Source organism: Babylonia areolata, chromosome 11 (genome assembly GCF_041734735.1).
Source record: "Babylonia areolata isolate BAREFJ2019XMU chromosome 11, ASM4173473v1, whole genome shotgun sequence".
NCBI lineage: Eukaryota > Metazoa > Mollusca > Gastropoda > Neogastropoda > Buccinidae > Babylonia > Babylonia areolata.
The window spans coordinates 15352742-15375241 of NC_134886.1; the positions used below are offsets into that span (position 1 = coordinate 15352742).

The 22500-nt window shown below is 41.5% G+C and overlaps 1 protein-coding gene across 1 annotated transcript in view; it reads right to left on the reverse strand.

The window, feature by feature from the left end:
* Positions 1 to 16449, reverse strand: part of LOC143287305 (uncharacterized) — a 22747-nt gene extending 6298 nt beyond the window's left edge. Inside the window, exon 1 of the mRNA XM_076595253.1 lies at positions 16047 to 16449. The gene's annotated coding sequence lies outside the window, so the exon portion shown is untranslated. The remainder of the gene's footprint in view (positions 1 to 16046) is intronic.
* Between the last annotated feature and the right edge of the window lie 6051 nt (positions 16450 to 22500).

Consider the following 22500-nt stretch of genomic DNA (forward strand, 5'->3'; position numbering starts at 1 on the left):
TCACGTCCGCACGGTCCCCTTGTCCACTGTGTGGTGTTTCAACTGAAGGGGGAACTCATTTCCTTTTCATGTGTAAGTATTATGAAGAAATTCGAAAGAAATGCTTAATTTTTAACGGTGAAAAATTAAAGAACATGCATATTCCAGTATGTTTTTGATAAATGATGAAGTAAGAATAAGATCACCAGCAAAATTTATCGCCCTAGCTTGGGATTGTCGTAAAAAGAAATCAACTTCGGAAGACTAAAAGTTACGAAAACACACTGTTACACTGATGCCAGTTCCACAGTTTATAATTCTGAATGACTTTGTAGAAAGTTGGATGGTCGAGCTTTTTATTTTCCCTTTTTATCGTAGCAGTATGTTGTATCTTATGCTTTTGCTGCTGGTTGTTGTTGTTGCTGTTTGTCTTTGATTTTCTTTTTACCTCTTAGCAATGTGTCAATTTCTCTGTAAACCGTCCGTTATTCCTTTGTTCATACATTGTCCCCCCTGGCCAAAGGATAGTATTGTAAATGGCAATAAACAGTGTCCGTGTCCGTGTCTCTCTCTCAGTGTCTGTCTCTGGGTGAGCAGGAGGGTCTGTCCATTGTACTCTGTCCCAGACTCTACACGTGCTGTACTTTGTCCCTCTGGACCTGCCGTCTTCAGTCCTGGGTAGTCACTGAGTAATTACCGCTAGATACACGCCGCTGTCATCACTGCGGCGGAATCAGTACGTACTGCTAGTAACATTGGCTTGTCATCTGCTGAAAAACCATTAACTGATTAGTGCTCGCAATATTGAACTCTCATCTGCTGCCGAATCAATATCTAACTGATATTTACGCTAGCAATTTATGACCTCTCGTCTGCTGCAAAATGATTAACTTATTAGTGCTGGCAGTATTGAACTCTCATCTGCTGCGAAATAATTAACTAGTGCTAGCAATATTGACGTATCATCTACTGTGTATTCATTAACTAATTCGTGCTAGCGATATTGACCTATCATCTGCTGCAGAATCGATTTCAGTTTCAGTTTCAGATTCTCAATGAGGCGTCACTGCATTCGGACAAATCCATATACGGTACACCACATCTACTTGGCAGGAAGCCTGACCAGCAGTATAACCCAACGTGCTTAGTCAGGCCTTGAGTGTATGTATGTATGTATGTTTGTGTACCTATCAGAGAGGATTTCTTCTGCACAATGTTGCCAGAGGACAACACGCTTGTTGCCATGGGGTCTTTTTCAGTGCGCCAAGTGCGTGCTGCATACTGGGCCTCGGTTTATCGCCTCATCCGAATGACTCGTTTTTTTTTTAACCCATTCGGTTTTTTTTAATCGTTAAGTAATGAGAGCTCACAGTATCCACCTCTCACAACATTCTTCTTGCAGTATTCACCTTCCTTTTTCCCAGTCAGGGTTTGTTGGTTTTCTCTCTGTGACAGACACTCCATCCACCACCCTGACTCACGCAATCACGATGCTAATTTCTCCGCCCCTCTCACGCACACACATGCACACACGAGTGCGCAAACACACACTCTTTCTCCCTCACACATACACACACACACGCTCTTTATATCTATCTTGCATACGTAAGCACGCACACACACACACACACACACACACACACACACACACACACACACACACACACACACACACGCGCGCGCGCACACACACACACACACATGAATATCCACACTCAAACTCTCTTTCACTTTCACACACATACGCACTCGCGCACATGCGCACGCATACTCCCACACACACAAACACAAATAAACACACACACAAACACACATGTTCACTCTCTCTCTGTCCCTCTCTTTCTGTCTCTCTCTCTTTTTCTCCTGCCCCCTTCTCTCTCTCCCTCTCCCTTCTCTCTGTGTTTCTGTCTGTCTCTCTATCTGCTGTGTGTGTGTGTGTGTGTGTGTGGGTGGGGAGGAGGGCGTGTCGATCACTCCCTGTCTCTCAGCCTTAACGTGTGTTGAACTCAGTCTCTCTGGTCCAGCCATCTTCAGTACCGGGGAAGTCATTGAACAATCACCGCCAGATGTGTTCCACCGCCGTCATTGCCGCGGAGTCATTAACGAAGTAGGCTACTGTTAGCAATATTGACATCTCATCCGCTGCAAAAATCATTAACTAATTAGTGCTCGCAGTATTCACCACTCGTGCACACGCACGCAAAAAAACAAAGAACACATACACACATTCAGATGCTTAGACTGGTGAGAGAGAGGGAGAGGGAGAGGGAGAGAGAGAGAGAGGGGGGGGGGGGGGAGAGAGAGGGAGAGAAAGAAACGAAACGATATGAAGCGAAACGAGACGAAATGTTATCTATTTTACCAGGGTAACGAAATAAGTAAATACACTTTTCTCCCACCTAGCCATGGGGTCTAGAACTGAAAGGAAAAAAGAGGGGAGCGGAGGATGGGGGGCGAGGGGGGGGGGGGGAGGGGGGGGGGGGGGGGTAAGGGCACATCAAAAAGAACATATGAACACAGAACTATCAACAAGAAAGATATCAACAAGAAAGAAATACACTGAAAATCATACAAGAAATAAATGAAAATGATTTTTACTAAGCAACAAACAACAAGATCTCTCTACCCCGCTCTCCCTCCCTCCCTCCCCATGCACACAGTAAGGCCCCCAGATTTCAATTTCAACATTCAGATGTAAATATAGTGATCAAAGATATTAACAATTTCATGTTGATAGATCGGTGACATTTCTTGTATCCAATAGCGTTGGTCAGCGAAAAAAAAAAAAAAAGAGAGAGAGGGGGGAGAGGGAGAGAGAGAGAGAGAGAGAGAGAGAGAGAGAGAGAGAGAGAGAGATGCGGATGCGGATGCGTGTGCATTGATAGACCAAATGTAGTACACAAGTTTAGTAAGCGTTTTCCATAATTATTTAAACATTTGTCTTGAGAATTCCTATTGATACTGACTGGGTAACTTCTGTGAACTGAAAGTATGATCCTCAATAACATCGGGAGAAATGTTGGAAGTTCTACAAATCAAATCATCAGAGATGATAATGTAAACATCACTGAATTTAAGAAAAAAAAAGTCTGATGAACAATCTTCCAATAAATCAATGCCATTGTCAACATCAAAATAGGAATAAAAAGGTGATCCTTCAGGTGGAACATACACACATACATGCAATATATCCTTTAAAGTGTCCAACATAGCTTTGTCAATCAGAAATACCAGAACATTAGCATATTCATTGTCAATACAGCGAATATAAGGGAGACACAGAGAGAGAGAGAGAGAGAGAGAGAGAGAGAGAGAGAGAGAGAGAGAGAGAGAAGGAAGCGTCTATCGTCTTAAGACATTCAACATGTTGTCAACATTGAAGTGTTTAGTCCCTGCAATAGAAAAGTTTTGCATGATGATTCTAAGGAACAAATACTGGTTTTATTTTTAATCATCGTAGGTAAAGAGTTCCAAAGTTTCCCTCCTGAGTAGTCGGGTCTGGGTTTGGGGATTACTATAATCTTTATCTGTGTACCTTGATTGGTTTTGTGGAAATCTTGCAGTTAGTGCTAGAGGGGCAAAGCCGTTCATTATTCGAAACATCATTACATTACTGCTTTATTATACTGTAATTTGTATGTTAGTGGAAGAATATTCAAAGTTAAATAGTCTCCGGGCGTACAGCTAGTAGAATTTGACAGTACAATCATGAGAGCTTGTTTATGGATTATCCACTATGGATTCTAGCTAGCGGTTGCAATGTATTGGCACTGCACATGTCATAATATAGAGTTGAGGCATAAACGATAGATGAAGGAATAAATGCATGATAAAATGTTTTCTTGCCTTAAGATCCAAAATATTTTTAATTTTCACAGCTGGAATAACTTTTGAGAGATGCGCTTGCACAGATTATCAATGTGCGATGACCAGGAAATATTATTATCAATGGTAACTTCTAGAACTTTGGCAGTGAGGTGTTTACTTAATCAATCAGCTTATTTCCTATGTGTATAGGGGGCGTTGATGTTGTAATATTCTGTTGTTTTTGTCGATTGGTAATCATCAATCATTTTGCTTTCTGGTCGTTCAGTGACATGTGGTTAACTTCAGTCCATTTGATTAGCTGATTAACATTATTTTGCACAGACAGAGAGAGAGAGAGAGAGAGAGAGACAGAGACAGAGACAGAAATGGAAAATATATTTTTTTTTTTTGATGCGACACCATCCTCGGGAATTGTTAAAACTTTTATTTATGTTTTCAATGACGCCCTTTGGGGAGGCTTTTTTATACTCCCTCTTCTCTTTTTGAAGTGAGAAAAAGCTACACCTTTGTTTTATGTTTATATTATACTTCCTCTTCTCTTTTTGAAGTGAGAAAAAGCTACACCTTTGTTTTATGTTTATGTTTATATTTCCTCTTCTCTTTTTGAAGTGTGAAAAAGCTACATCTTTGTTTTATGTTTATACTTCCTCTTCTCTTTTTGAACTGAGAAAAAGCTACACCTTTGTTTTATGTTTATACTTCCTCTTCTCTTTTTGAACTGAGAAAAAGCTACACCTTTGTTTTATGTTTATATTTCCTCTTCTCTTTTTGAATTGAGAAAAAGCTACACCTTTGTTTTATGTTTATATTTCCTCTTCTCTTTTTGAAGTGAGAAAAAGCTACACCTTTGTTTTATGTTTATACTCCCTCTTCTCTTTTTGAACTGAGAAAAAGCTACACCTTTGTTTTATGTTTATACTTCCTCTTCTCTTTTTGAACTGAGAAAAAGCTACACCTTTGTTTTATGTTTATATTATACTTCCTCTTCTCTTTTTGAAGTGTGAAAAAGCTACACCTTTGTTTTATGTTTATATATTTCCTCTTCTCTTTTTGAAGTGTGAAAAAGCTACACCTTTGTTTTATGTTTATATTTCCTCTTCTCTTTTTGAAGTGAGAAAAAGCTACACCTTTGTTTTATGTTTATATTATATTTCCTCTTCTCTTTTTGAAGTGAGAAAAAGCTACACCTTTGTTTTATGTTTATATTATATTTCCTCTTCTCTTTTTGAATTGAGAAAAAGCTACACCTTTGTTTTATGTTTATATTATATTTCCTCTTCTCTTTTTGAACTGAGAAAAAGCTACATCTTTGTTTATGTTTATATTATATTTCCTCTTCTCTTTTTGAAGTGAGAAAAAGCTACACCTTTGTTTATGTTTATATATTTCCTCTTCTCTTTTTGAAGTGAGAAAAAGCTACACCTTTGTTTATGTTTATACTTCCTCTTCTCTTTTTGAAGTGTGAAAAAGCTACATCTTTGATTTATGTTTATATTTCCTCTTCTCTTTTTGAACTGAGAAAAAGCTACACCTTTGTTTTATGTTTATATTTCCTCTTCTCTTTTTGAAGTGAGAAAAAGCTACACCTTTGTTTTATGTTTATACTTCCTCTTCTCTTTTTGAACTGAGAAAAAGCTACACCTTTGTTTTATGTTTATATTATACTTCCTCTTCTCTTTTTGAAGTGTGAAAAAGCTACACCTTTGTTTTATGTTTATGTTTATACTTCCTCTTCTCTTTTTGAATTGAGAAAAAGCTACACCTTTGTTTTATGTTTATATTTCCTCTTCTCTTTTTGAACTGAGAAAAAGCTACACCTTTGTTTTATGTTTATATTTCCTCTTCTCTTTTTGAATTGAGAAAAAGCTACACCTTTGTTTTATGTTTATATTTCCTCTTCTCTTTTTGAACTGAGAAAAAGCTACACCTTTGTTTTATGTTTATACTTCCTCTTCTCTTTTTGAACTGAGAAAAAGCTACACCTTTGTTTTATGTTTATATTATACTTCCTCTTCTCTTTTTGAACTGAGAAAAAGCTACACCTTTGTTTTATGTTTATATATTTCCTCTTCTCTTTTTGAACTGAGAAAAAGCTACATCTTTGTTTTATGTTTATATTTCCTCTTCTCTTTTTGAAGTGCGAAAAAGCTACACCTTTGTTTTATGTTTATATATTTCCTCTTCTCTTTTTGAAGTGAGAAAAAGCTACACCTTTGTTTTATGTTTATATTATACTCCCTCTTCTCTTTTTGAAGTGTGAAAAAGCTACACCTTTGTTTTATGTTTATATTATACTCCCTCTTCTCTTTTTGAAGTGAGAAAAAGCTACACCTTTGTTTTATGTTTATATATTTCCTCTTCTCTTTTTGAAGTGAGAAAAAGCTACACCTTTGTTTTATGTTTATATTATACTTCCTCTTCTCTTTTTGAAGTGAGAAAAAGCTACACCTTTGTTTTATGTTTATATTTCCTCTTCTCTTTTTGAAGTGTGAAAAAGCTACACCTTTGTTTTATGTTTATATTATATTTCCTCTTCTCTTTTTGAACTGAGAAAAAGCTACACCTTTGTTTTATGTTTATATTTCCTCTTCTCTTTTTGAACTGAGAAAAAGCTACACCTTTGTTTTATGTTTATATTATACTTCCTCTTCTCTTTTTGAACTGAGAAAAAGCTACACCTTTGAATCTTGTTTTGAAAGCTTTCAGGATGCTCGTTAATAACCCACTTTAAAAAAAAGAAAGAAAGAAAGATTCGTCTGTTGTTCTTCCCTCATGTTGTTGTTCATGTCCTTCCTTCCTTCTTATCTTTCTTCGGTTTTCTATTTATTTATTTATCTATTTATCTCTTTCTTCAGTTCATTGTACGGCCAGATTTGTGTAGGTCATTGGCTGAAACTGTTTCGGTTGTTGTTGTTTTTTTTTTTAGTTTTTGTTTTTCAAATGGAAAACTACTTTAAACACTGCCTCTGTTTGAAACATGAGAAGAAGAAAAGGAAGAGAGGAGGAGGAGGAGAAGAAGAAGACTGACTGATTGACTGATAAACTTTAACTGGTATAGACCTTGTTTACACTTCTGCCCAGTTAACAAACCAAACATAAAAAGACAATTACAACAACAAAACAACAACATCAATGACAAAAAGAACAGCAACAAAAACAATAATAATAATGATGATGATCATGATAATTATCATGATAATAATATCATCATTATATTTTTTAATTATTATTATTATTATCATTATTATATCTATATCTATATAGCGCTGAATCTTGTGCAGAGACAAATCAAAGCGCTTTCGCACCAGTCGTTCACAACGCATGCATAACTAACACTGGAAAAGCTGAAGACAAGGAAGAGGCAGGGAAGGGAGGCTATTTTGGGAAGAGGTGGGTTTTAAGACCAGACTTGAAAGAGCTGAGTGCGGAGACCTGACGAAGAAAAAGAGGAAGTTCATTCCGATTGCAAGGTCCAGAGACAGAGAAAGAACGGCGGCCAACAGTCGAGTGTTTGAATCTGGGTATGCGTAAACAGATTGGATCCGAAGCCGATCGTAGAGAGCGAGATGGAATGTAGAGGTGAAGGCAGCCACAAAGATAGGAAGGGGCAGATTTGTGAATACATTTATAACATTGAGTACTGATCTTGTACTTTAGTCTGTGTGACACAGGTAGCCAGTGGAGATGTTGCAAAAGAGGAGTGATGTGTTCAGATCGTTTCTTTCTGAGGACGAGTCGGACAGCAGAGTTGTGTATGCGCTGAAGGGACTGAATGGATGAAGCAGGCAAACCAGACAATAGAGAGTTACAGTCAAGGCGAGAGAGAATGAGAGAAACGACACGTCTAGATGTTGCGTCAGTGGACAGATATTTCCGGACGGAACTGATGCGCCGCAATTGACAGTAGCAGGATTGACATGTCTGACTGATAAATGTTTGCATGGACAGTGTGTTGTCAAGGACAAAGCCGAGGTTCCTGACTGAAGTGGAAAGAGGGATGCATGTACTGCCAAGTTTGATGGTGTCAGTTATGATGGAAGAGAGGTTTATGTTTAGTTCCTATGATCATTGCTTCAGTTTTGTCCGCGTTCAATTGTAACTTATTTAGAGTCTTCCAGTTTTGTATGTCCAGGAAGCAGTTAGATGTTTCTTGCAAGATCGACGACAATTTTTCAGGGGTATCACTCTTCTGGAGTTGAGTGTCATCAGCATAAGAATGATGACTGACATTATAGCGGTTGATAATTTCAGCGAGAGGAGCAGTGTACAGTGTCAAGAGCACTGGGCCTAAAACAGATATTATTATTATTATTATTATCATTATCATTATTAATATTAATAATGACAATGATGATGATAAATACATAAATAAATTAATTAATAAATGAATAAGTAGATGAATAAACAAATAAATAAATAAACAAGGACAACAAGAAAAGGACCGAGTGAAGAGACATACAGGAATATCCCCTAAACAATAGCAAGATAATGAAAAGAACAATTATTACATCATAGCATACGTTACGCACACAGACACACACACACACACACACACACACACACACACACACACACACACACACACACACACACACACACACACACACACAATTTCGTTTGGTTTCTAGTGCGTTCGGTCACATAGTCATTCAACTTTTCATTCATCATGGCACAGCAGCCAGTAGCCTGAGCATACGTGAGCGTTTGCAAAGAACCTGAAGAGGGTTATTCAAAGGTACTGAAGAGAAACATATGTATTTTAGACTTGTATACAGATACTGCTGGAATTTGGCGACATGTTTTGGAAGCCTGTTCTATTCTTTGCTTCAGCTGAATGATAGACTCATTTTGAATTAATCAATTGAAGAAGAAGAGGAGGAGGAGGAGAAGGAGGAAGAGGAGGGGGGCGGTTGTGGTGGAGGGGGGGCGAGGGGGAAGGAGGGGGGGAGAAGAAGAAAAAGAAGAAGAACTACAACAACAAGAGGAGGAAACGGAAGAGGAGGAGGAATGGGGAAGAAGAAGATGATGAAGAACAACAACAACAAGAGGAGGGGAAGAAGAAGAAGAAGACGAAGAAGAAGAAGAAAAACAACAACAACAAGAGGAGGAGGAGGAAGAAGATGAAGAAGAAGACGAAGAAGAAGAACAACAACAACAACAAGAGGAGAAGGAGGAGGAGGAAGAAGAAGAAGACGAAGAAGAAGAAGAACAACAACAACAACAAGAGGAGGAGGAGGAGGAAGAGGAGAAGAAGAAGAAGAAGAAGAACAACAACAACAACAACAACAAGAGGAGAAGGAGGAGGAGGAGGAAGAAGAAGAAGAAAAAGAAGAAGAAGAACAACAACAACAACAACAAGAGGAGGAGGAGGAAGAAGATGAAGAAGAAGAAGAAGAACAACAACAACAACAAGAGAGGAGGAGGAGGAGGAAGAAGAAGAAGAAGAAGAAGAAGAAGAACAACAACAACAACAACAACAAGAGGAGGAGGAGGAGGAAGAGGAGAAGAAGAAGAAGAACAACAACAACAACAAGAACAAGAGGAGAAGGAGGAGGAGGAAGAAGAAGAAGAAGAAGAACAACAACAACAGGAGGAGGAGGAAGAAGAAGAAGAAGGAGAAGAAGAAGAACAACAACAACAACAACAAGAGGAGGAGGAGGAGGAGGAGGAAGAAGAAGAAGAACAAGAGGAGGAGGAAGAAGAAGAAGAAGAAGCAGAAGAAGAAGAACAACAACAACAACAAAAAGAGGAGGAGGAGGAGGAGGAGAAGAAGAAGAACAACAACAACAACAACAAAAAGAGGAGGAGGAGGAGGAGGAGAAGAAGAAGAAGAAGAAGAACAACAACAACAACAAGAGGAAGAAGAAGAAGAAGAAGAAGAAGAAGAAGAAGAAGAAGAAGAAGAAGAACAACAACAACAACAACAACAACAACAGGAGGAGGAGAAGAAGAAGAAGAAGAACAACAACAACAACAACAACAACAACAAGAGGAGGAGGAGGAGGAAGAAGTGATATGCGTGGCACGGAACAAATATACAGAAAGAAACAAAAATCACTTCGTGTTATGGAAATGGGTCAGTGGAAAGGACAGCTTGCACTGGAAGCAGCTTTTTTACTGTCTTTGAACCTTCGTTTATTTCTTTTTTTCATTAGCTCCCGTACCAATAATGGCGTCTTTCGACCTTTCATTCTTTTCTTCTGCCTGTCTTTCTTCCTTCCTTCCTTACTTTCTTTCTTTCTCCCTTTCTTTCTCCCTTTCTTTCTTTCTTTTTTTCTTTCTTCCTTCCTTCCTTACTTTCTTTCTTTCTCCCTTTCTTTCTTTCTTCTTTTTTCTTTCTTCCCTTCTTCCTTCCTTTCTTTCTTTCTTTCTCCCTTTCTTTCTTTCTTCTTTTCTTTCTTTCTTCCTTCCTTCCTTTCTTTTTTCCCTTCTTCCTTCCTTTTTTTCTTCCTTCCTTTTTTTCTTCCTTTCTTTCTTTCTTCCTTCCTGTCTTATTTCTTCCTTCCTGCCTTCCTTTCTTCCTACCTTCCTTTCTTTCTTTCTTTCTTCCTTCCTTTTCTTCTTTCTTTCTCCCTTTCTTTCTTTCTTCCCTTCTTCCTTCCTTCCTTCCTTTCTTTCTTTCTTTCTTTCTTCCCTTCTTCCTTTCTTTCTTCCTTTCTTATTTCTTCCTTCCTGCCTTCCTTTCTTTCTTCCTTCCTTCCTTTCTTCTTTCTTCCTTTCTTTCTTTCCTTCTTCCTTCCTTTCTTCCTTTCTTATTTCTTTCTTCCTTCCTTCCTTCTTTCTTCCTTCCTTTCTTTCTTTTCTTCTTTCTGCTTTGTTCTTTTCTTTTCTTTTCTTGTCTAGTGTGTAATTCCTTTCATTGACATTTCTGTTTCCGTCAGGTTCCGTTTATGATTATTGCTCATTTCCTTCAACTTGGTTATGGTTTTTGTTTTACTTTGTTTTTACTTTATTTTTTATTGTTCTTGCTCTTCCTTGTCGTAAACCTCCCCCCCTCTCCATCTCAGTATTATTTTTTCTGTCTGTATGTGCATCCCGTCTCTGTTTCTCTATCTCTCTCTGTCTGTCTCACTTTGAGTAGCACACATGCGCGCTCACACACATGAACACATTACGCTCGAACTCACATTCACATACATACATACAGACAGACAGACAGGGTTGTCCCTGGCAAATTCAATATAAAAATCCACTTCGATGGAAAAAAACAAATAAAAACTGCACGTATGAAAAAAATATAAAAAGAAAAAAAAGGGTGGCGCTCTCAGCGTAGCGACGCGCCTCTCCCCGGGGAGAACAGCCCGAATTTCACACAGAACACACAAACACACACACACACACACACACACACACACACACAAACCATCACCTACAACTCAGTGTCTCCACCCCAATCCCCCAACCACCACTATGACTCCCCGTCTCTCTCCCTCTTCCTCCATCCTTCCCAGCACAATAATGTTTCTTCTGTTCCAGGCATCAATACAAGTGATGTGTGTGTAAGGGGCTTTTCCACGTTCCCGACCCTGACCTCCATGCTGGAGAAAATGGACCTGTTCCGGGAAACTTCCTGCCTGCTTCCTGCTCGCATTGCTGATCGCTCAACGGTGTGCAGTGAGTGATAGTCACATACCACGGCTTCAACCCCTGTCCATTTCTTGCCCCCACTCCGCCCCTCCCCTCCCAAACCACGCTTCCCTCCCCTCCCTCCTGCTGATACTGCATCATGGTCCTCCTTCAGCTGTCGTTTAATAATAATAATAATAATGGTACTTATATAGCGCTGAATCTTGTGCATAAACAAATCTAAGCGCTTTCGCACCAGTCATTCTCACGCACGCATAACTCTAAAACTGGAGAAACTAAAGACAAGGAAGAGGCAGGGAAGGGAGGCTATTTTGGGAAGAGGTGGGTTATAAGGCCAGACTTGAAAGAGCTGAGTGTGGAGACCTTGACGAAGCGAAAAGAGGAAGTTCATTCCGATTGCAAGGTCCAGAGACAGAGAAAGAACGGCGGCCAACAGTCGAGAGTTTGAATCTGGGTATGTGTAAGTGGAGTGGATCCGAAGCTGATCGTAGTGAGCGAGATGGAGTGTAGAGGTGAAGGCAGCCACAGAGATAAGAAGGGGCTGATTTGTGAATACATTTGTAGCATAGAGTGCTGATCTTGTACTTTATTCGGTGTGAGACAGGGAGCCAGTGGAGATGTTGCAAAAGAGGAGTGGTGTGCTCAGATCTTTTCTTTCTGAGGACGAGTCGGGCAGCAGAATTTTGTATGCGCTGTCGTTTGTTTATACTATAGTCAGGGATGTCTGTCTGTCTGTCTCATATCCACGTGCCTTCGTTTGAGTGTGTGTGTGTGTGTGTGTGTGTGTGTGTGTTTAAAGTGTCAGTTTTAGTGTTTGCATTTGTCTTTTCTAGTTTTGATATCATTTTGTTCTCTCTCTCTCTTCTTCATTTAAACAAATTTTTTTTCATTATTATTATCATTATTATTATATTTGCCCCAAGTATCTTTCTGAACTCCTCCATATCTATACCCCGTCTCGCCAGCTCCGTTCTTCATCTGATACTCGACTTCTCAGGATACCTCACGTCAGAAGTAAGACCTATGGACACAGATCGTTTTCTTTTCAATCACCAAAGACGCGGAAAAAGCTCCCTGATAACCTCCGTCATTCTGATTCCCTCGCATCTTTTAAATATCGTCTCAGAACTTACCTTTTCGCTCAGCAATAAGTTCAATTGTGGCAGGTCCACTTCCTTTGCGTTAGCTGTGCTTGACTATGTGTGTATACATATGTACGTGTGCATAACTACATGCATGTATATGAATGTGTATTGTGTGTGCGTGTGTTTATGTAAATTTGTGCCTGCCTGTGTGCGTATGTGTTAGGGTAGCTGTTAGATACACATGTATGTTAAAATGTATGTATGCAGTGTGTGTGTGAGTGTGTGTGTGTGTGTGTGTGTGTGTGTGTGTTTGTGTGTGTGTGTGTGTAGTCACATTTTGGTGTGTGTATGTAACATTGATGTAATGTTTTATGTTAACAAAAGCGTTTTTGTAAAGCACCTAGAGCAGATTTCTGGGGAGTGTGCAATATAAGTATTCATTATTATTATTATTATTATTATTATTATTACCATCATCACCATCATCATTATTATTATCATTATCATTATTATCAATATTATTATTATTATTATTATCATCTTGTTAACCCTTCACCGCCAGTCAATTTAGAGTGCAAAATTCCCTGTGCTACAAACACTAGAAAATATGGAGTCTAAGAATAGCTGGGGATTCCCTCTGTGATAAGTAGAAAATATGGTCTATCCTACCACCGAACATAAGGGCAGTAGGTTCATGGATAACAGACCCATGATCTGGTCACCGTTCAGTGACATGGGTCCTCTACCTAGCTGCTGCACAAATGTGAGTTTGGCAGTGAAAGGGTTAATGTTGTTGATGCTGTTGTTATTGTTTTGTTGTTGTTTTGTTTTGCTTGCTTGTTTGATTTATTTGCCCTGAGGGGAAAAAAAAGCATACCCTTGCACATTCCACTTCCCTCATTAAATAAGATTCATTCATTCGTTCATTCATTCATTCATTCAGTGCTGAGACACCACAGTGCATCACAGTGCAAGAGAAATGCTTCATTATAACCGCTACTCACACTGCAGCTTCTACTACCAGGACTGATGCTAATCGTCGTCGTTGTGGTTGTTGTTCCTGTTTTATATCATTATTATCATCATATTCGTTATCGATTATCATTATTAGTTTTCGTATCATTATCATCATTATTGTTACTATTATCATCATGATTATTATTATTATTATCGTTGTTGTTGATGCTGTTGCTGTTGCTGCTGCTGTTAATGTTATAGCTGCTGTTGTTGTGGACAACCTCCAGCAAACGGGAACGCACGATTTTGTGCCTGACGAAGCACATTGTCCTCGAAACTCTATGAGGATTATACAACAGAAATGCTTTGCTGTTGGCCATCATGTTGCTATTGTTGTTGTTGTTGTTGTAGTAAAGTTGTTGTTGTTGATGTCGTTGTTATTGTTCATAATCTCCTCTTCCTATTATTATTATTCTTATTATTATCATCATGATTATTATTATTATTATTATTATTAGTAGTAGTAGTAGTAGTAGTAGTAGTAGTAGTAGTATATCATCATCATCATCATCATTATTATTATCTTTATTAGTATCGTCATCATTTTTATTAGTATCATCATCGCCATCATCATTTTCATCATATCATTCCTAAATTTTCATGTTCAGAAGCTTCTCTCTCTCTCTCTCTCTCTCTCTCTCTCTCTCTCTCTCTCTCACACACACACACACACACACACATGGGCAACGAAGAAAAAGTTTAACAAAGAAGAAGAAGAAGAAGAAAGCGAAAGAAGAGCAACATATCTCCCAAGTCAGGATGTTGATACATTGTAGCCATTAAATCATCGGCGCTCTGAGACTCCCTCCTCTCTGTGATGTCCTTGTTTTGCTTGTTTGTTTATTTTATTTCATTCAATTTTATTCTGTTCAATTACACCGTCGACCAGCAGAATGATTCCTTCTTTCTATCTTTATTTCTTCAGCTGAAAGATAGAGAAACAGAGTGATGGCGAGAGTCAGAGAGACTACCACACAGACAGACAGATAGAGAAAGAGAGAGATAGAGATAGAAACAGGGAGAGATGGAAAGAGTAGGATATATAGAAGAGACAGAGAGAGAGAGAGAGAGAGAGAGAGAGAGAGGTGGAGGGAGAGAGGGAAAGAGAGAGAGAGAGAGAAACCAGACAGACAGACAGAGAGAAAGAGCGACAGAGACAGAGAGAGAGGGAGGAAGGAAGAGAGAGAGAGAGAGAGAGAGAGAGAGAGAGAGAGTGAGAGCAGTCAGACAGAGACAGAGAGAGAGAGAGAAACCAGACAGAGAGAGAGAGAGAGAGAGAGAGAGAGGAGGGAGGAAGAGAGAGACACAGAAAGACCTAAGCACAGTGACAAACCCTGACCACCTCCCCTCACGCGCCTCAACACTAGCCACAAGCATAACCTCGCTTTCACTTTCCGCATCACTCAAAGCATTTCCTGCTCTCAGCGGAACCGGAAATCGAATTTTCATCCCGGGAGACGGGGCGCAGTGTAGTAACGTGACTGGTTGTCACTGAGAAAAGCGGGAAACTCCCTTGGGAACTGGGGGGAGGCCTCGTGTGGGACTACGCGCCGTTTGACCCCCCCACCCCCACCCCCGCCCCCACCTCCCCCGGCCGCCCTCCGGCCACCGCCCACCCTCCACCTCCCCTTCTTTCCGTCCACGAGGAAGAAATATTGCGGGAAGCGGGCAAGGGTGAGGGAGAGGAATTTCTGATCTATTCCCCTGTTTCTGTCCCTTTCCTTTGGTATGTGGCTTTGTTATAGATAACCCCTGAGCAGTGTGGAAAAACAACAGTAGCAACAACAATAACAAAAACCTTCTTCTGATGGAAGCCAGTCCAACTTGAGACGTCTTGAGTCTCTGTTGTCTTCCATCCCTCCTCCCTTTCCTGTCTCTTATCTCTTGTCATCTTAACTGCTAGTCCCCAGGCTCTCATCTTCCAGACGGGAAAAAGGTTAGTCCACAGCGATAAAACATATTTCCTATAAGATCCATATAAGATCCTATAAGTATCAATATCAAATCAAATCAAAGATGTTCAAGTAACACTTTTTGTTCGGTTCAAGTGTCAAGGTCACCACGAAAGGTCAAAGTTGTGTGATGGTCTGATTCTGCAGTATTCAATATATCATCACGTTCCTTTGATATGTTCCACAAACGTTTCAATGAGCCAAACAAACAAATCTGCTTGGCTCGTAAATCCAGTCAGTAATATTAATTGTTACAACAACATGCGATGATTACTAAATTCATGTTTCATTACAGCTAAGTCAATGGCGCTTTAAGGTAAAAATGATGAAGCGATTATAACGGGTCTAGCGATTCACCATGTATTCGTGTACTCCACGTTTCACCCTGAAATTTATATTCTGTTTCAACGAGGTGTCAAAGCATACGAACTGTTCCGTTTATGCTGCACCTCTACTGCTGCACAGAAAAGGAGCAGTAGGATGACCACACATCTCATTCCACCCCACCCCCCCACGCCCCCTGCGCCCAAGCCCCCCACCCCTCACCCTCACAAACACCTCACAAAACAAACAAACAAAAAACAACCCCCACTCTCACCAGAATAAACCCCGTGGGAACCGGTGGCGTTGGAAGCGGTGGTGTGGTTGGAGCTGCTGTTGGTCCCGCCACCGCCTGCCGCCGCTGCTGTTGCTGTTGCTGTTGTCTAGGGCTGTGAGGAGGGGGTTGACCGACACCATGAAGACCCTACCACATCCCCGGAGGGCGCCGCCCCCCGCGCACCATCTGCCGACTGCTAGGCCCCGAGGGCGGTGGGTAGCATGTCTCCCCACAGGGTACAGCAGCACACAACACAACACTGCACCGTGTCTCGCTGTGCTCAACCAGCACGATCCTCACCACATTGCCCTCGACAAGCCTCGGGTTCAACACCGCTAAGATGAACGATTTTTCAATAGAAATAATAACAATAGTAATAATAGCAACAACAAAAAATCGCTGAAGAACATTCGACTAAAACATAACCGACACCTTTTTTTTTTTTTTTTTTTTTTTTTTTACTGGTTTGATGCTAATTTTGGCTCTTCTGCGAATACTTTGATGTGAACAACTTTATGGCTACATTGCTCACCATACATTGATGGTGTTGTTGGATATTACAGGTCAGAAGTTCCACTATTACAAATTCCAAGCATGCTCGTTTCAGAATATGCTGGAAAGAAAACAATTGTTGAACGGTTCTTCAGAAATCAGACCGTTAATGAAAGTTTAACGAAACTAACAGTATCTGTGGTGAAAGCAAAGGTGGAACACAGAACACTTTCATCAGACAACGGGGTAAGTTCCCCACTTCGGTAACATCACAGGAACGCGATGTTGATCACACAGTCACCACAGAAAGCACATCCGAGAATGAGGTATACACGTTTACCTTCAGCTGCAACCGTCACGATCTGTATGGTGATATATCAGTATAAATCACCTGTTTCCGTTTGTTACCCCAGACTTGAACAGTATCGTCAGGTCTCTGGGTTACGCACACACACACACACACACACACCGAGCACTGTGCACACTGTGCACTCGATTAAAGTGCAGTTATCGGACTCCACTGGTCTTGTGTTAACCTAATGCAACACCTTGTAGCCGACAGCAAATCACACAGCTTCGAATCGATATACTGCGTTCTCCGCTGATTAATGGGTCGACCTTTCCCCAGCCAGTAACTTTTCAAAATGAATTATGTAAGCTCCTATGCGAGATGTGTACTCTGCGAATCCCGCATCGACCAATGGGTGACTGTTGCCGACCTCCCGTGAAAGCAGCAGTGTGCCGGTCAGGCCGCAGGGAAGTGGGTATTTTCACTGCTTTATTGATGACAATGCTTGCTGACTTTGCCACTGACTTCAAAGTCACCACTCGCGGAAGATTCACCAGCGATTCAGTGTTTTTCTTTGTTTTACTTGCTTTTCGTTTCTTTTGGCCAGGTTTCGTCTGGTGATATGCCTTGCCCTGTGTGGAGCTGGTTCCACCCTGTGAGATAGAAGGAAACAACAGATACATCAAACAGCTCACAGCTCTGAACAATGGGCGGGCCCACGTCTCGGAAGTCATCACAACATCTGTTGGAAAGACCACATCACAGTTCTCACGTCCACAAGGCCACAGGCATTGACATGTGATGGTGGATTTAAACTCAGAGGTCGAAGTGATCCATCGTAAATCACTCAGAAAGATTGGAGAGAATTATATACATGAGTGAAACTGTTCAGACCGCGAGCAATAATGAAATCAATGCCGTCTTCCGGACACACCGAGAGAAGGGACACACTAACATCATATGGAAATCATTTCGGTGATTGCGAAAAAACACAACAGCGAAAGCAATTGATGGATTTTTGCAGAAAACGAAACACCCACGCTCTCAGCTAGCGAGGGTGTGGACAAGAAGACGCTCACATCACATACGCTGAAGATCCAAGCCTGTCTATATGTCATTTACAAAACCAGTCCGACGAATCTAAGACTAAGGAGTGTACAGCATTGACTACTCAAGAGTACGCTTCATAAGCTTGTGTTGAAAGTGCTGATTTTTTAGCGTTGACCGCTGCATTGCATTGTCCCTGAACTAAAAAAAAACTGTTCAGTCCTGTCACTCACGTTAATGTAATGACGCTGGATTCAAGCCGTGTTTCAACTGATCCTGCCTTCCACTGCTGGGTGGGAAATAACGATAGGAATCAGCAACCAGCAACACAAACACTCGATTCAATCCGCAGTGTCCGGCCGACCTCGGGGTTGCAGTGGGCAGTTGGGGACTTGCAGGCGATTGGGAGGCTGACACAGAGATGGTACCGCGATGGTAGGGTTGGTATATGACGATAAGCTGTTGCTAAGGTCAATTTCTTGATCACGTTAAGCCAAGGATTCTGTCTTGCGTCCACTGGAATGTTATCTGCAACACAAGAAAAGAGGTCGTGTTTAGCTTCATAACCTCACACACACACACACACACACACACACACACACACACGCACGCACGCACGCAGGCACGCACGCACGCACGCACACACACACACACACACACACAGATGGCTAAATAAAGAGAAAAAAAATGTCCAAGCTGACAAAAGTGGAAACGTACAGAAATACCATAGAGAGGAAAACAAATTTAGCTGGGAAGATTTGAAACACACCACTGCTTTTCTTTTACTCCTTGCTAAAACGGAAGTTTCATTTTAAAACCATACTGTTTAAGACAGAAGAGGTCTGTGTGCCCAGCATCAACAGCAACCCCGGTGAAGGACAGAGGGGGTCTGGGCACCAGAGGAAACGGATGCCAGACAGGTACACAATGTTTAGAGATGGACAGACTGACGTGACAGGAAAACACAGGGAGTCGTGAAGTCAAGACTACAGACAAGGTATCTTGAACAAAATTAATGCTCATTGGGAAAGAAAGGCGATTCGGTTGATTAAATCATGTCATGTGGCGTCGTCTGAAGCCGCTCCCCCAAGAGGCACTGCATCAATGGGCTCACACACACACACACACACACACACACACACACACACACATACACGCACACACACACAGAGTTTGACAGATGGATAGGAAAGTGAGTCACAGAGAGAGAGAACTTACGGTGTCTTCAAGGCACACACTGAGGGGTAGGGCGAGGGGTGTGGGGCGAGGGGGGGGGAGAAGAGGGGTGGAGGGCGGGGGATGGGGGGGAGGGGGAGCCAAGCACACGCACACCTTGGGGACAATGACTGGATTGAGAGTGATGTGACTGGACGCCCTTCACTGGAAACAAAAGTGTCAGAAATGATTCATCACTCCCTCTTCCAAACCACCCTGTCGCTCTCTTCCTATGCCTGTATTATTTTGATTTCACACGCACACACACTCACACACACACACACACACACACCTACACATACGCGCACACACACTCACACACACACACACCTACACATACGCACACACACACACATATACACGTACGCACGCACGCACACACACACACACACACACACACACACACACACACACACACACACACAGAGTTTCTGAAAGACGGACACGTCTCCAGGGCAATAAGAAAGATGAAACCTCTGTGTGTGGCCACGTGAACTGTATCAGACACACTGGAGCCGACGGCACGTCACAACACGCTTCACCACAATCCAATATTCAGTTGAGAGAAATATGAACGGAAAAAAACGAAAAAAAAAAAACCGGACCAGTCCAAACACGTGAGGCAAAATGTATTTCGTCAGCATTGTCTACTGGCATTCTGCATGGTATGTTCGGTACCCCGCCCAAAATGTGTGTGTGTGTGTGTGTGTGTGTGTGTGTGTGTGTGTGTGTGTGTGTGTGTGTGTGTGTGTGTGTGTGTGTTTAATACAATACAATACCATGCCGTCATTTCTCCATAGGAATATACAGTTCATGGAATTCAAGAAATAATGCCTCATTTATTTCAACGTAGGCCACAAAAGTTTGATTATTCACTGCAATACTAATTCAAAAACTTTTTTTTTTAACACAGCACAAGCTCCCACACATATAACAACAACAACAACAATCATCATCATCATCGTCGTCGTCGTTATTTGTATTTGTATTTCTTTTCATCACAACAGATTTCTCTGTGTGAGATTCGGGCTGCTCTCCCCACGGAGAGCGCGTCGCTACACAACAGCGCCACCCATTCTGGGGGTATTTTTTCCTGCGTGCAGTTTTATTTGTTTTTCCTATCGAAGTGGATTTTTCTACAGAATTTTGCAAGGAACAATCCTTTTGTTGCCGTGGGTTCTTTTACGTGCGCTAAATGCATGCTGCACACGGGACCTCGGCTTATCGTCTCATCCGAATTACTAGCGTCCAGACCACCACTCAAGGTCTAGTGGAGGGGGAGAAAATATCGGCAGCTGGGGGCCGTGATACGAACCAGCGCGCTAAAATTCTCTCGCTTCCTAGGCGGACGCGTTACCTCTAGGCCATCACTCCACTTACCATCATCATCATCATCATCATCATAATCATAATCATTTCTAAGTTGGTTGACGCTGACCCGAACGGCATCTGGAGACTCAGACAATATTAGAAACAGTTCCGTGCTGAGGTCGCTAAACAATAGACCTATTTTGTTCAGAGCCACCACCAGAAGTAACAGTGAAGTCAGCCCCGGAGAAGACGTTTCCAGCTGACTGCTGTTTTGATAACTGTCAAGCAGCTGATGGACCGGAAGTGCCACCCAGAATGAAACATTCACCCAAAATGAAATCAGTCTTCAGAACCGGTAGGGAACCGTTGTTTGGGGGGTTGGGCTTGTTGTTTTTAGTGGGCTTTTATTAAATTTTTTTGTTAGGATTTGTTTAAATTTTGAAAACAAACAAACAAACATAACAACAACAAAACAAACAAACATACAAACAAACAACTCTAATTTCAGGAGGAAACGCCATTGAAAGGGTAACGATTTTAAACAAAGTAAGGATGGACAGTTTACGAACGCGGTGGACTTCTCACAAACAGGGGAAATCAGCTAGCGAATCGTTTTTTTTTTTTCGATGGGAGAAAAATCAAGGAGGGTGTAGTTTATGGAAGTGTCTGTCAGACGGGAGGCAGGAGGGAATGGTGTGAGGCACAGTTTCTGTTTCAGTTTCTCAAGGAGGCGTCACTGCCTTCGGACAAATCCATATGCGCTACACTACATCTGTTAGGCAGATGCTTGACCAGCAGCATAACCTAACGCGCTTTGTCAGGCCTTGAGTGCATGCTGCATGTATATTTTTCAATCGCCGAAGACATGGAACAAGCTCCCTGATAACCTCCGTCATTCTGATTCCCTCGCATCTTTTAAATCTCGTCTCAAAACCCACCTTTTCCTTCAGCAGTAAGTTCAATTGTGGCAGGTCCACTTCCTTTGCGTTAGCTGTGCTTGACTGTGTGTATACGTATGTATGTGTACATAACTACATGCATGTATGTGAATGTGTATTGTGTGTGCATGAGTTTATGTAAGTTTGTGCCTGCCTATGTGTGTGTATGTGTTAGGGTAGCTGTTAGATACACATGTATTGTTAAAATGTATGTATGCAGTGTGTGTGTGTGTGTGTGTGTGTGTGTGTGTGTGTGTGTGTGTGTGTGTGTGTGTGTGTGTGTGTGTGTGTGTGTGTGGTCACATTTTGGTGTGTGTATGTAACATAGATGTAATGTTTTATGTTAACAAAGCGTTTTTGTAAAGCACCCAGAGCAGATTTCTGGATAGTGTGCTATACAAGTATCCATTATTATTATTATTATCATTATTATTATTATCATTATTATTTGTGTAGCTGTCAGAGTGGATTTCTTCTACTTAATTTTGCAAGAGGACAACACTTTCGTTGCCATGGGTTCTTTTTTTTCAGTGCGAAAAGTGCGTGCTGCACACGGGACCACGGTCTATGGTCTCATCCGAATGACTACACGCTCAGTTTGACTTTCCAGTCAAACTAGGGAGAAAGGGCGAGAGCGGGATTCGAACCCACACCCTCACGGATTCTCTGTATTGGCAGATGAGTGTCGGAACCATTCTGCCACCTTTCTCCCATGAGGGACAGCACGGTCATTGCTGAAACCGACACGCACACATGGCGTCCACATTCCGATTCCAGAAAGAAAAGAAACAAATCTGCATGCGGACAAAGGGAGACCAGGGGCTGACAGACCAACCCAAAGCGGGGGAAGCAATGGCAGACTGGGGGTGGTGAAATCTAAATGTCAGGGGGCGCGAAACCGAATCTGTCTCCGAGGGGCTTGTGGGGAGGTGGGGATGGGGGTGACAATGCTTGGTGTGTTTCCATTATACATGTGGTGCAATGCTGGCATCAGAACACAGAAAGACAATTGCACGCGCGCGCGCGCGCACACACACACACACACACACACACACACACAAATAACAAAAAACAACAACAACAAACACACAAAAAAACAGACAGACAGACACAGACAGACAAGACAGACACAGACAGACAGACAGACAGACAGACACACACA